The sequence below is a fragment of the Rhea americana genome, unplaced genomic scaffold (genome assembly GCF_003343005.1).
Source record: "Rhea americana isolate MKP2758 unplaced genomic scaffold, rheAme1 scaffold_128, whole genome shotgun sequence".
NCBI lineage: Eukaryota > Metazoa > Chordata > Aves > Rheiformes > Rheidae > Rhea > Rhea americana.
The window spans coordinates 336,276-351,696 of record NW_028185350.1 but is presented as its reverse complement, the minus strand read 5'-3'; the positions used below and the strand labels follow the sequence as shown (position 1 = coordinate 351,696).

General features: G+C 43.6%; 1 long non-coding RNA gene across 2 annotated transcripts; it reads left to right on the top strand.

Moving 5' to 3' along the window:
- The first annotated feature begins 120 nt into the window (after positions 1–120).
- LOC146600083 (uncharacterized) lies at positions 121–14,140 on the top strand. 2 transcript variants are annotated; one of them, XR_014898349.1, is made up of 3 exons: positions 121–197; positions 5,183–6,178; positions 14,032–14,140. It is a non-coding gene; the product is annotated as an uncharacterized LOC146600083 (long non-coding RNA). The 2 variants fall into 2 exon arrangements; XR_014898350.1 differs by lacking the exon at positions 14,032–14,140 and adding an exon at positions 9,290–9,605.
- The last annotated feature ends 1,281 nt before the right edge of the window (positions 14,141–15,421 follow it).

Sequence of the window (15,421 nt, the reverse complement as noted above, 5' to 3'; positions counted from 1 at the left end):
CCTCCATACTAAGCYAGAGCCACGATTTTTTTCTTGAACATATATGTTATAAACTGCCTGCGTGTTTCCTTTTCTTCTGTCCTTTTAGTATAGGTAAATGTTGCATGTATAAGTAAAGCATGCTGTGAATTCACCATTGCATGAATATAGCCTGGTACACTGGAAAAAAAGCTGTTCTCTTCTGGCTCAAACYACAGGTGAGATTTTTCACATTAAATCATCACTTCAACTTCCCTGAAATTAGAACTTCACAAAATTACACTGTTGCTGTTATATTACCTTTGAGAACTCTTCCAAAACACTGCCTCAGAGCCACATGTCCGAAGATCTGTTTGGGGGTTGGAGAACATCATTTCGCAGCAGCCTTGTTTTTGCAATTGATYCTATAAATTGTGTGGGTTGTCATCTTAACTAAATCTCAAGGAATTTGGGAAAGACTATGTTAATGAGCCTGGAACTGACACTTGCTTTTCTCAGGAATGTTTTTCCTCTTTAATTTTCGTGATCTGACTTTCTGATTTCCTAGCCTATGAGAAAACAGCAGGAGGCAGGGAGAGGTTAAAGTCAAGTTTGATTTGACTATGTGAAAAGTAAGGTCCTAACCAAGACCATATCACAAATTCAGGTATCTCTACAGCATGTTTCTCAGCACAGCCATTTGAGGCAAGGCTTACTGGTTTTAAAATACAGTGCCATTCYGCATCCAGAACCTGCCTGGGTCCAAAACCAGAAAAATTGTACTTGTGCAGCACTGAGCCCGTATAGCACTGTTGATACCAGAAATGCCGGGCCATCAGGATACAGGTCCCCTGGAGAGACTGGATTTAGTGAGACTTACTGGCTTGAGGGCAGCATTATACAGAAGCAGCTGCATTGCTTCAGGAGCCAGCCTGGTTTATATACAAGCTGGATAATCCACCTGCGATGGTGGAGACTTGATTGTAACACCTCAGCTTCAGAAAAAGCTCTTCGAGGAGATGCCTTATATTGTTAACAGGCAAATTAACATACTGTATATCCTAGGAGGAAGAGATTGCTGCTATTTCCATCTCTGCTGAGGGTGCTGCAGTGACACTTGCATGCAAATGAGAGTTGCTGTTTGTTCGCTGGAGCCTCCTCTTTCACTAAACAACCCCTGCTTTTTGCTGCATGCCCAGAGAAAGTGCCTCATTAGGCAATTGTGGCATCTTCTGTGCTCATTACTATGGAAATGGCCGTAAGGTTACAATCCCACTTGAGTGGATAATCAGGAAGAACTGTACCTGGGGGAAATGAGCCTGTGTGTATGTACTGGCTGCCGCCTTCCCCTCCTGCCGTGAAGCTCCACAGGGAGAAGAATTAAAGCAAACAGGAGCTAATAGGAACAGGATTAAGGCTCAACATTTCTTTGGAAATAATAGTTAAGTATAACTAGAGGAAAAATGACGAGAGGCAGAATCTGAGCAAGGAAGATAGTCCAAATCTGGCTTGAGAGACATGGGGAAGTAGAGGAGGAAAAGCTCTCCTTTCCAAATTGAGTGGATGTGATTCCTGTCAAATGAATCCCATGAAAGTGGGGAATTAAGCCAAGGAATGCAGTGGTTATGGTGTGAAGAGCCTTCGTGGGGTGCGGGAGAGAGGTCAGTAAGGAAGGGAGCAAGATTTTCATTGGGTATAAAAATATTGTGTGTGATAGTCTAGTACAGTCATCAGGAAAAGGGCAAATTACTGATTCTGCAAGCAGGCAGACTCAAATTTATTATGAAAAGCACCAGCTTCAGTTCTCAGTGCAGTGCCARTTAACTAAAGGATTGGTGATATCTGCTCTCAAAGTGTTTGAAAAGCCATTTTTTCTGATTTTTTTCTGAATGTTCCTGTAAAATGTATCTGGAAAGCTATATAGAAAAGTCAATATGAGCCTAAAACTACAGATAACATTTGATACACTGGTTCAAAATCATTACTCTTTTACTTGGAGAAAAAGGAGGAAGCTAATGAAACAGAAAATATGGGGAAATTTTCTGTCCTTGGAGCTCTTCTTTTTCTTTACTTTTTTTTTTTTTTTTTTGGTTATTGATTGTTCTTTCCCAGTTGGCAGTCTAAGAAAGAGAGGACTAGCATCATTAAAGACTTGAAATGCTCTGCCACAGCCCAAACACTCAGAAAGAACATGGGTAAGAATTCATGCTTGAGTGCTTTAGTAYACATGGAAGAATCCCTGCACTGGCGTTTCTGTGGTATCTGCCACCTGTGTGCATGTAACCCACTGCAATCCTCTGTTGTCTTATTATAACAGAAACCCATGAAAGTTGCTATTTGGGTCTCCTTTGAGACTGAAAGCCTCTTGCTATTTGAACAGGTATATCGCTGACACAACGCAGCAATGTGCTGTTCTGTGTTAGGTCTTCGTTGCGGGAAGAGCCTGAATCAGAGAGCACGYGGGTGCCTGAGTCTCTGGACCATCTAGTGCTCCACGTCTCTGTTAAGATTAATCAGCTAAATATAAGGTGAAATTTTAATTCCTGTAAGATTATTTTCCTACAGGCAACTGTTATATAGCTGCTGGATTAAAACAACGTCCTTCTGTCCCTGTTTTGGGCTGGGCACTGTATAAGTAGCAGCTCTGTGCTGTTACAGTCTGTCATACCCTTCCCTCCTAGTTAAGCCATGGTCATGGTTTATGGGGGTGAACACTTCTACCCTCTTCTCAAACATGACATTTAGACCAGAAAACATACAGGGGACAACTTCTGCTCTAGTGCAACCTGATGAAAAGCTTCTGTTGGTTTCTATGGGAAAAGGATCAGGGTTGTGGAAGGATATTATCATCTCTATTTTTAGAGAGGAAATAAAAACTGACACTTTTTTTCCCCAGTGAACACTTGTTTTTCTTTTCTTTTTTTTTTTAATAAAGTCATTATAAATATGTACAAAGAGTCTCAGCATATGAAATTCCTTTTACAAAAGAGAGAAGCCACATCCAAYGATAAACAAAGCCTTTATGAGCTTGTTGTATCAGCAATGAGTTATGCTTTGCCCTTGCTTTGGTGAGGGAGGAAACTTGCACAGTGACTCTGCAAAAGTTTACATCCAAATAGAACTAAACCAGTAATGTGCAAGGAATTGTATATTCACTGTATTTCATCTTATTTTATTCCATTTGCAATACATCTGGGAGCGGACTGGAAAATTTTCAAATGTTCTCGGGATTTAAGGTGATGAGAAGGTGTCTTCTTGTGCTAAACTGTAGTCTTGAAATCGATTGGAAAGATTTTGCTGCAAATACTCATGAAAACCAAATTCCAGCATAGCTGGCTTTGCTCACCACTGAGGTGGCATCTGTAACTAACAGTACAGTATGGATGGAGATTGACAGTTCAATGCCCAGATGCTTTCAGTGAATATCTGTCAAGCTCCAAGTCAATTTCTGTAAATATTAAAAAACTCRTGAAACTCAAGTACTCAATAGTCATGCAGAGTGAACACTGAAGCATGATCACAGTTAAATCAAAATTCACTCTTGTATTTAAATAAATAGAAAAAATATTCTGCTATGTTCTGTTTTGTAGTTTTAAATTCCTCTTGCAGATGGAGAATGCAACTTCTGCAGCTTCGACTGTAGCAGTCAGCTTTTTCCCACAGCYGCTAGTGGCAGTGCTGCTGTTGGAAGACCTGAGTTTGGGAGTGCGCTTGGGGCCAATGGAGATTCTTCCCGGGCAGAGGAAGTGTGATGCAAGCCAGCAGGACAAAGGGAAGAAGCACAATAGTGTCTTTTGCTGGGGAGAGGAGTATGCCTGTACTATGAGTAAAGATATCCTTTTAAATTAAAAGGGCTTCTTCAGACCAGGACAGAATTAGAAAAGGAAGGYAGAAGCCACATGTGTGGATTCCTCTCCTCCATTCAGACTACCTGATATATTAGTGTTTTCCTAAGGAAGGTTGCATCCCATTTTATTTAGACTTCCCTAGGCTTTTGGTTTTTGAAATAATGTGGCCAAGTGTCTTCTAACTTCTTGTTTGATCTCTTGTGGAGTTAGAATATAGCGAGGAAATTTAGATTTGTGTACAAAATATGTGGGTCCAGTATTTAATTCAGAGCCATAATTAGTTTGTTGTATATAAACTCAGGCTTCCATCAAAGAGCTCATGTACAGCTGTTTTCTAAACACCACTTCTAGGAAGATTAAAATTGAATATCAAGGTGGATGTACTGTCCCGTCATCATTAACCATTTTGTACAAGCTAGTGCAGTTCTGCAGAAGGGACAGACCTCCTTCAGCTTTGCTGCCCCATTCTCCCCAGCCCCGTGGGGGAGATTCTCCTCTGGCTGCCCATGCTGCGAGGGCTACAGGGATAGTAGCATTTACCAAGCCGTTTTGTATTCTGAGACAGCAGGGAAAGTGTCTGAGTCCAAGGTGCATGTGTATGTAGAAAATGCACCRGTTTAACCAAGTATGTTTGTAATCAGTTCTGTTAAAAGACACTGCTTCTGCTTCTGCAGTGGAGTTGAGACCSTTATAATTTCAGCATAATATAGAAACAAAGCAAATTCACAAATCAGATTAGATTRATTTAACAAGTGATTTTGATTTAAGTGAATTGCTTTAGTAATAGGATTAGCTAAAGTAGGGTAATTTCTGCATGCCTACATGCTCTAAAACAGAAGTATGACGGGTTTTCTCATCTCTCATCACTGAGAACTCATTGATTTTGGTAGTTTGCAGTATTTTTTTAGTGGGTGATGTTTGTTCTAGGCTGTTTTTGCACAACATAAGAGGTAGATCTGGTTCCATTCCATCTTTCTCTYTTTTTTTTACCCAGTGAAAATAATGCTAGGAGAGAAGAAGAAGGAATCTGGGCTCAGTGGGCTAAATTCTGTCCTGGGTGCTACCCAACTGTCTGTAATCACATAGTGGTGCTAGCCTGGAATTAATTTGGCCGAGTGATTTCCTTGTAACAGGCAGGAGGAGAGGAGCTGATTAGTAGTCCAAGCTGTACTGCTTTTTTAACTTGAAATATGAAGTTCCAATATGTGATGGGAGCTATCTTGGTGGAGTGCTGCTTTAAAAATTAATAAAGATTTTCCTCTCAGCCACATTATGCGGCGTTGTATATAGACTATGATCTCATAACCTCCTCCTCTGGCTTGCACACGCACCGTCTGCTGAAACCTAAGATGAGCTCTTTTTTTTTTTTCATTTAGAGAGCACTCCCCAGTCTTCACGGAGGCGCAACTGCGAAGCTAATCAAAATCAATGACTTCTTGGCTGCTGTAAAAAAACAGAGGAGCGCCCGAGAGAGAGGGACTGTGCCGGTTTCCTACCCATTAGGAAGGTACAGAACCCCCACCACCACCCCTCACAGCTGTTGCAATGCAGGAAGCGCAGCGCTAGGGGAGTATGCAGCATGCTTTCATTTCAGATACAAACATCAACCAGGGTTAAATCGGATATTTAAAAAAGGATAAAAACACCCCTTGTCAAAAAATGCAGGCGTTCAAGAACAGCAATTATACCAGAAAATGTAAGGCTTTGACAAATACATACCCTCATTCAATTTATGTACAGTGAGTGCTGGCTATAAAGTGCTGGTAAGCTGTTTCTCTAGAATAGCTTGCTTGACCCAGCAACTAACATAAGAGAATCTCCAAAACTTAGCCCTTGGTTCACATTAAACATCCAATTTAAAACCACAAAAGCCAAGCAAATCAGGATTAAAGTAAGGTTTGGGGTCCCAACCCTGCTCTTGTTTATGCTTGGGAAGCACTATAGATTTGGTGGTTGTTCCATGAGAATAAGAAAAGGCAGCAAGTGTCTTTTATCATTTTGACTGGATGTTGGGAACAACCAAGGAAGATACCAATTCCCTGGGAGTTCTGCTTTTGTTTTTTGTTTTTTTCCTGGAAAAGTCTGTCCATCCTGAATTAGGACTGAGGGAGATTAGCAAACCACTTCATTACTGAGGTTGACTGCTGATTTAAGGGGCTTTCCCAAAATCGGGGGGAAAGCTATGGTAAGAACAGAGCTTTCTTTTTCCTTTGCTGTGCCTTAATGTTTCAGGGGAATTCCCTCTTTGGGAAAAAAGTTTCAAGAAGTCTCAAGACTGCAGACCCACTTAGCCAGTGTGGCAGAATAACAACGGTAGTGCAAACTGCGTGCACCRGAGATGCAAGGGAAAAAGGGAATAATGCATATTCCAGGTGAGAAGTTTATTAAACATTCAGAAGATAATAGCTGTTAAAAGTGAGGAATCCTGAGGGAGAGCCCTCTCTCTTGCACCGAGAAATGTAAGCCGGCTCATATGGCAGATGTGGTGTCCCAAGGCTGCCTCGGTCTGTGGGTGTGGGATTACACTATGTCTTTGTAGGTGTGGAGGGAAGACCTCCTGCACAGTGTGCAGGTTATAGAGCCAAGCTTTGCATTCAGTCATCCTAATCAATTATTTTTTGTTCAAATTTGACTGTTAGGCTCCAATATGATGCACACRATTTCATTTCCTTTTTCGAGTGATTTGCAGAAAGCTGTATTTTTCAAAGACTAGCCTCAGTCCAGCAGTCACTAATCCAGCCCTTGCAACACTGCTGAAATCAGCTGCTGCTCCTCTCTTTGCTAGAAAAAATCTTATTTTGTTCAGTAGGAGATTTGAGCCAGTAAGGAGTGTAGGATGCTGAGTACTGCTGAGCATCAGGCCAAAAATGGTAGAGAAATGCTTTATCAGCAGATATACTCCCTGTGGTTCCCTGGCCATCCAAGCGCTATCCAGACAAAATACACTTAGCTGCACGTTCCTTCCCAACACTGCACATAATATAAGGTAGGGCAAGGTTATTCATTAGGAACAATTTGCTCTTTCAGCATAGCCCTTTCTGCTGTTTGTGAATTGACTTGAAATCAATAATCCCCATGAATATGTGTGCAGGGGCCCAAAACATATTGCTGAATGTTTGATATAGGGAGAATTTAGCTTTTAGATTGCTTAGAAACAGTTCTCCTACAGTAATGAAAAAATGCAAGGGTTGACACAGACACAGTGCTCAGTCAATGCATTCTTTGATTGCATGAAGGTAAGGAAACACTTTTAAAAGATAGCCAAATTTCCTTTGGAATCTGGATTCGTAACATTGCTTTATGCCTTTGAAAATCCTCCCCCCCCCCGCCCCGCCATATGAAAGCCAATTTTCTTGTGCGAATATCTGAAGCCAGGAAAAGTGTTTCTAAAAAACTGTGCATAATAATCACTGTAAATAACATTGTAATCTGGAAGGTATCCTGAATCTGACAAGTAGTTTTACCTGCAAGAAAAAAAGTGCTCAGCACTAGTCTGGAAAAAGCCCGTTGACTTCTAAGGACATGTTCTCCTTACTGATTAGTCTACATATAGTTTTCTTCCCTACTTCACGGGATCTGAGACCTCTTCTATCACCATCCTGGAGAATATCCAGCTCCAGAGCTATAGGAGGTTCTGGACTAGCAGACTTTGACGGGGCGGGGGGCAAGTTCCCCTATGCTGCACTGAAAGGTGTTGGTGGTTCTCCACCACCTCAGTAAATGCTGCTTCCCAAGCTCCGAACCATCAGAAGAAAAAGCACTGCCCCAAAGCAAATCAGTTTATAAAATTCTGGGCTAGATTATTTGGTTGGTCTTAATTTATGTAGCGGTCAAAAGAAAGAAAAAAATAGCACCTTCTCAACAAGTATTATTTTTTGCTATTTTGTGTATAAATATCAATAACCAAAATAGATTTCTCCTTGTCCCATGTTTCAGAACATCCTCGTGGGGAAACTGTAGCACCACAGAGAGGCAATTTAGCCCCAGACAAATATTAAATGTAGCACCAGAGAACCTAAAGTCRTAAGAAAAACTTATCTCACCTGGTGCTATAGCGCTTAATATATACACACACAAACTGTCTGTTGCCCAAGCTGCTAAGCACCTGTTCCCCCACCCCGAAGGCTAGAAGATGCCCAATTTGCAGCAAGTGCGCTGTCTCAAGGTACTATCTGACTCTGGATGTATAGATGATTTTTCATCCTGCTGCATCGAAAGGGACATTTATGTCACCATAAACAAGGTGCAGTGGAGAAAATGTTAGCATTACAGCAAGGACATCACTACTCTTTTGACTCAGACTGCAGGAGCATGAATGCTCAGACCACCATCATCTACAAGGAATGTTGCTTACGTTCTCAACAAGGCATGCACATTTTAACGTATGCATACAGGAGGGTTTACATTCTTCTATATATAAGCATTTATGTGTCTCTGTTTTGCTGCTGGGCCCTTGAACAGCTCCTTCAGTGCAAATCCTTCTTCACGTTGCCCAAAGCACTTCCAACATCTTCCACTTCTTTCTTTATCTCCACTCTTCACAGCTGCTGCTCAGGCTCTGGATTCCCTGTAGGAAAAGGGGAAACAATTTTCTCCAAGGGCACAGGGTTTTCTCCAGCCTAAGAAAGCAAAAGAATTGTGTTTGGTTTTAATTATATTGATGCATTGGTTGCAATAAAAGCTTCTTGTAAATTTATGCTTGAACCCTCCTGCTAAATTTACTGACTAGAAGAGGTACATAATTTATGGGGAAGATGGTTTTGTGGTTCAGCACAAGAGATAAGGCCTTTATCCCTGTGCTACTGCAAGACTGCTGGAGAGCTCTCATTTTGTGAGTCTCATTCTTTGGGGTGCTCCATCCTCATTTACATCAGGTTAACAAAATGTTAACTTTTAGGGAAGCCATTAATTTTGYTACAGGTAGGCAATGGGGTGCATTGGGTATTACAGGAGACTGGCGGAGCTCAGTCAGTCCTGGTTCTGCCACTGATTAGATTTGTGGCCCTGGGCAAACCACTTTGGTTGCTGCTGTAAAATGAGGGCAGTAATAACTTAGTTGCCTCATAGGTGGGCTGCAAGCCTTAATTAATACAACGCTCAGAGAAAGGCACCCATCTAAGTGCAAATTAGCAGGAGAGATGCCCACGGGACATTTGCTATGAAATTCCCACTTCTCACGTTCGTACCTAGGTGTRTAGATACTGGCATTTACTCGGGTAGATCCCAACTTTCAGACTGTGTTGTCTAGCTTTGCAGAGACTGCAGCGCTGAGTGATCTTATAAAAACCGCAGCAGAGAAATCTCTGCCGGCCTTCTGCATGAGGTGATTTCACCCGGGTGGGAGAAAGAGGGGGAATAGCTGACTATGCAACTACATCAGCTATGAAGTCAGAGTGTAATTAGGGCTGGCAAACAGCTTTGGGGCAGATTCTGAGCTGCTTTACTTGGACGTTAATCCAGAGTCACTTCCTCTCCTTCTGTAGTGCTACTACCCAGTGTGTTCATCCCACCAGGAAGGTTAATTCAGTGGTACTGCTTCTGAGATTAATTGAAACTTCTGCAGTGAGGAAAGCAGGCAAATTCTGGTGCTGCAAAGGACTCTGAGTAACCTTGAACATCCCTGGTTCACCCTCACAAGTTTTATCCTTGTCTGCTTTATCAAAATTGTCAGCAGGCCATGCTGCTTGTGTGCACTGGATGTGGCAGTTGCAACCAGCTCTTCCTCTCTGTGCTTACGGTGCTTGCTTTCTAGTTTTGAGGAAGCTAAAGCAACAGTGAACTGATGGACTAACACCAAAATGGATCAGCTAGATTTGAAGCAGATTTCAATTTGTCGTGCTATGATCAAGGCTACCAGCTAGCCACAGTTTCTGTGACTTCTGTACCTGCATATATGCAGATTTTTGCATTCACAGACAAAAYCTGCAAGTGCTGGGAACAGTTTTTAGAAGTATTTTAAAGCTTTTTTGGCAGAGGGTAAATGGGAAAGGTATTGGCTACTTGAGAAAGTATGAACATGACAATACTGGCTGCACTAAAACAGCCCTCAGAGCACAGACCGTCAATAAAGAGCTGTCGATACATAGCCCAAGGGCTGAAATGGGTCTCCCTTCAGCCTGTGGGACCTTGTGCCACAGCTTTCTCTAGGTAGGTGAAAAATCCCAAGGAGCTCTGTGATGTTTGGGCATCTGCGTTTCTCCCCCAGGATGTCTTTATAGAGAGGTCTTCCAAAGTGACCGTATCAGCTTTGCTGGATGGGAAGGCAAGGCACAAAGAGGGCTGACCACAGCGTGCTGAGAAACTGGGCTGGCAATACTGAGAAAGAGCCTGTGATGTGGTCATTTAAATTAAAAGAGGCGAGATAGTTGCTCAGCTTACTTTGACTAAATGATTTCTTCCAAAGCAAAACCATATAATATTTATTATTTCTCACATAGTAACATTTCCAAATGCCAGATACGAGGCCTTGCCCTCCTGTGCCACATACAGCCTGCCACAGGTCACCCTTGGTGAGATTATATTCCATAAATTGTCCCTATGTGTCACTTAACGTACAGAAAATCTTTAAAAACCTGTAAAAGTTGATAAATCCTAGAATCTTTTGAACTCCAAGTGATAAATCTGCTCTGGGGCAGGCAAGAAGCTCTGCACAATGTTTGTGTATCTCATAAGCCCTATTCTGAGAGCTTAAACGGCTCTGAAGTTTTGCAGCAGCCTCGTGCTGGCCTTCTGCGTAAAGGTGAATTTCATGGAAAGAATAAAAGCGACCCCCAGAATCCTGGCCTATAGCCTGTCTTTCAATAAAACAACTTTGAATATCCCAGGCTGTGTTCAAGCCCTTTCTGGGTGCATATTGCCTGCATTGCCAGTATCTGACTCATTAATGGAATATATTTTGAGCCAAATTCTGATCTCATTTACAGCACCATAAATCCAGGGCAACCCAATTGACTTCAGTGGAGTTACTCCAAATTTCCCACAATAGGCACTCAGCAGATAGATCAAAATTTGGTACTTTGGGTCTGAAAAAGGCTGAGGAAAGCCGAACTACATCCCTTTGTAATACTGGGGTGGATATTTTGTTGGAAAGATTGCCAACACATCCCCTTTGTAGAGCTGCTGAAAAATTGTTTGTTGTGGGTGGCTGTTTTATAATGTTGAAACTTTCAAGTTTTCATTTATTAAAAAAATATGGGATTATAGCTGACTTCCTAGAAAAAAATACAAAGTCTATGAAAAATATGGATTAAATGATTTAAAAAAAAAGATCATTTGCTTTGAAATTTTTCATGTGAACCAACACTTCCTTTGGCCGCATATCCCTCTCTTTCAGGTCATTTAAGTAGATGCAGATTCTGCTCAGAACAGTGCTCTTATTCATTTAACCTGTTCAGCAAGAAGGCTGTGAGACCACAAATCATGTTGGCTGATATTTGCAGAATCATCTCAGCCAGCCTAGATGCATCCCGTTGCTTTTAAAAGGTATGGGCATCTAGACTCCTTAGTTACTTTGAACTCTCCAGCCTTTCACCCTACAGTCTTATCACACAGCCTGCTAAAGTGGTGTTTACCAAAAAAAAAAAAAGGCAACTTTTTTATTATGGGATGATGTGTAGGATGGACATGAACTGAGCCAGGTAGGGAATCCCTGGTCCAGTCTCAGCATTTTTTTGACTCCTCTTTATTCAGAGACACAATATAAAACCATGGCTGGGTACAACCTGCATAAAGCCGTAGAAGAACCTGATCTCAGGTCTCCTAAAGCAGTTGGCAAATRGAGTCCTGCTCACAACTAATGTGTCAGCATGCAAACTTAATGATTTAAGTGGCTCATGCAGGCAATTCAATTGGCACATGAGCCATGCTTAATAAACAAAATAACAGTTATTAATATATTTGAAGAAAAGTTATTCAGGCGCTTGGATTGTAGAGGGAAAGCTTGAGGTAGGGACAAAAGGAGGCTCTGCTGCTTCCTTTCTCACCCAGCAGAAGGTTAATGAGAAAACAAAGGCAAGGCCAGAGCAAGTTGAGATCCCTGTCAAATTCCCAAGCAGCCTGAGTCTCTGCACACTCACACTTCATTAGCATCTCTGTGGGAGCTGGAAGGGTAACTGGGAAGACAAAAAAACAATTAGGAGAGGATCTGAGAGCTAACATGAAGAGTGGGTCTACTAAAGAACGTGGAAGAACGGTGCGCCTGGGAGATCTTAGCGCAGAAAGACCAYGGATCTAGGAAAAAGAGATGTTGGCTGTTTCCACAAAGAATCGGCCTGCCAACCACCTGAGGCATTTCTTGACTGCTGTTTAGTTTTGTAAACTCTGCTGCTTGTTTGTCATGAAAGTTGAAGGTTTGCCTTGTGCAATTTAGCTGCGAAACGGGCAGGGATGGAGGGGGCCCTTGGGATTTAGGAGCAGGCTGCTTGACATCACGAAGAGTAGGTCCATTCATCCTTAGTTTTTCAGGAAGAAAAACAACAGCGCTTGCCTCTTTGTGTCGGGGATGCACACAGGGCGCAACATGCTGAACGTTTGTCCTCGTGCAAGACTGCAGCTCACTGCTGAGCCTGTCAGCTTAGTCCTGGGTTAGCCGTACTGCCTCTGGTTCTTAATTTTCTTTGCACTTCTGCACAGCTCAGTGTGACATCTCCAGAAATCTTATCAACCCAATTTTAATAGAGATAATTAACTGCACTGAGACTTTGGACAGAGTAGCTCTGCATGAACCTAGCAGCAAACAGTGGGGGGAATTACTGGCAACACAGTGGGCACAGAACCAGGCTGGCGAAGCTGGCAGGGACAAGTAGGGTTTGATTTTAATACACTGCCACTTCTGAACTAATAGAGCGAAATACAAGTGACATTGTATGCCAAACTGGCACATGACAACTATACTTGATGCCCTGGCTGGATATTTCAAGGTGATGTCAGATTATGTATTATAGATCTGCCATTTGCAAAGCATTCATCCCCAAATCCCAAGCACAGTCCAGATACAAGAAGTCGGTCACATGCAGTGGCCTTAATCCTGTTTCTGCTGGCATCACCTGGGGGCWCTGAGAGCAGGAGAAGTTCCCTGATACACAGGATTATTTCCTGACCTACACTGTTGGGTAAAGCCAGGAGGACCTCAGGAAACAATTACCCACCTTCTTGCTCAGAAACAGTATGGACATTCACACCAGTCCATGAGAAACACCACCACCGTTTGAAAAAGCAAGAGAGGAACTGAAGTAATTAGCCAGGCTGAAATTGGCCTTTCCCTCTAGCTTCTCTATTGCTTGTCTAACCACTAGTCACAAGACAAATGCTGACTTTGCAGCATGTTAAATGTATAAGTATCTCCTCTTATGAGCTGCTCCATGAAATCCCAAGATCACAAGTGTTCAGAGCCTGGACTTCCCATCTTGTTACTGAATGATGTTATTATCACTGCAGAGTGTCTCAGAGGATGGCCAAAAAATACATGTTTTGTTCAGAAATACTCTGCTGAGTTAGTAAAACACTGCTGTCATACCCCTGTCTAAGTCCAGCACAGCCTCTTYGCTGCCCTGTCACTGGGGCTCTGAGATACTGCCGATACTCTGATATTGTAGCCTGCACTATGGTGAGCAAATTACTATTCAGGAAGAAAGAATTTAAAAAGATTTTTAATGGTAGAAATAACCCAGAAGCTGAGGTGCAGATAATGTATTGAATTATTCTGAAGTTGCATTCTATTTTCATCTGCAGCTTGCTCACTTGTGGCTTACCAAGACAGTTGGACAGTTCTGTCTGCTGTACACAAGGGCAACCAGGCGACTGTTCCTGGCTTGTTATTCTCCCACACTTGGTCCCTTTATTTTCTCCCTGAAACTACTGCACATCACGCACAGGGATCTTCTTTTCAGAGATATGTTTGTATTTGTGACCCCCGAGCCCCAGCGCCCGCGGAGGCGGCGCAGCATGCCCTGTCTGCGGCAGCCTTTGAAGCTGCGAGGAAGGGCTGTGCGTGCTAAAGATTSCCTCCGTTCTGTAGGGGATGATACTTTGCTTTCCTATAGCATCTCCCAGGAAAGCAATTCACAGGCAACTGGTTATCGTTGGGCCTCACGTGCAGAAAGGATGATGGAGGTGAGGGCTCCACAAAGTTAGCAGCAGCAAAGATTGGGGGAAAAAAAAATCTGCCTAGCCAAAGCTRTGCAAACCTCTGTAAAAACTTAAAATCCAAACAGCTCTGTTTTTGTAGGATCGCTGGGAAGTTTGGACTGAGCGTGTTCATGGATCTGCAGGGCCAGCAGAGAGCCACCAGCCCTTCTCACCTGCCACCTTCTCTGCATCGGCTCAATTCCCAAAGCCGTCAGRAAAGGCAGGGAGGAAATTCCCCAGGCTTGCTAGAAAGAAAGGACATTCAAGAGCCTAGATAAAGCAGATCACTGCAGTTCCCCCCTTGGACTTCAACTTTTTTGAGTGCAAACAGTCAAGCAAGTCAGGCAGGTGGGTTTGCTTCCAAACACTAGAACCAAAGTTCATCCCAAACTGACTGCCGGGCAGGAGGAATAAACAGGCAGGACGCATCTGCCCTGACTACCGCTCCACTTCTCTGACCACCAGGCCACACTACAGCACCAGCTCATCCCACTGCTGCGCTGAGCCAAGCTCAGCAGCCCCATCCCAAACCTTCRGAGGAACTTGCTGAAAAGAGTCTACAGAAATCAAGGCTTTGATTAATCTGAAAACTTTTTTGTAGCATTTTTGTTTTCGAATAAAGCTTTGCAAAGGTAACCGGCTGAATCCGCTGACAGATATGAGAGCTGTGGCTCAAACAGACTGGTGAGAATGATGCTTCCCCCGCTTTTATACCTGTGCATACACACACCCATGCAATGCAAACACGCACACCTGATACAAGAACCTTACTTTCAAACACTCTACATCAGCACACTGTTACCACACTATGTATATATATTTGCTATATTTCATGCACCTAAAAACATGCAAAACACTCTGCAGCAAAAGTAAAGATCTGCTTTCCTTGGAGGACACAGCCAAAGTGTGGCCCAAGAACTGCAAACAGCCCAGTTAAGTTGGAACGGTCTGWGGTCAGCAGCAGCACTTGCGGCATTTTTCAAGTGTGTTATTTTAAGCTCGTCTCTAAACCCTATCAGAGTTGGTGAGATACGAGTGTGTGCTGAAAGTCAGACATACGCTTAAGGTCTTTCCCGCATAAAGACAGACATTCAGGGACATTCGCAGGTACAATCTGAGGCACCCAAAACGGGCGCCCTGGCTGCTCCTGCCTATGGGGAGGGGTCGATGTTCCAAAGAGCACCCCAGAGCACCCAAATTCCCTAACGTGGCCCTGCGCACACCCGCATGCCGCCCTCGGCTGGAGCCTCAGTATTTGCAGGTCCCTGGGACCCCCCTCCCCGCGCACACGCGTCCCCCCGCGCACGGTCCCCCCGGAGCTCCGCACCGCTGTGACGCCCCGATGCTGCCGGCGCTGAGGCTCCCGGCGGTCCCGGCCAGCCCCGCGGGGACACCCAGGGCCAGGCGCGTCCCCGGGCCCCGCTGTCGGCGGAGAAGCCGCCGGGCCCGGCAGGCGCGGGGGGACGAGCGGGCCGGCGCGGGCGAGCCGG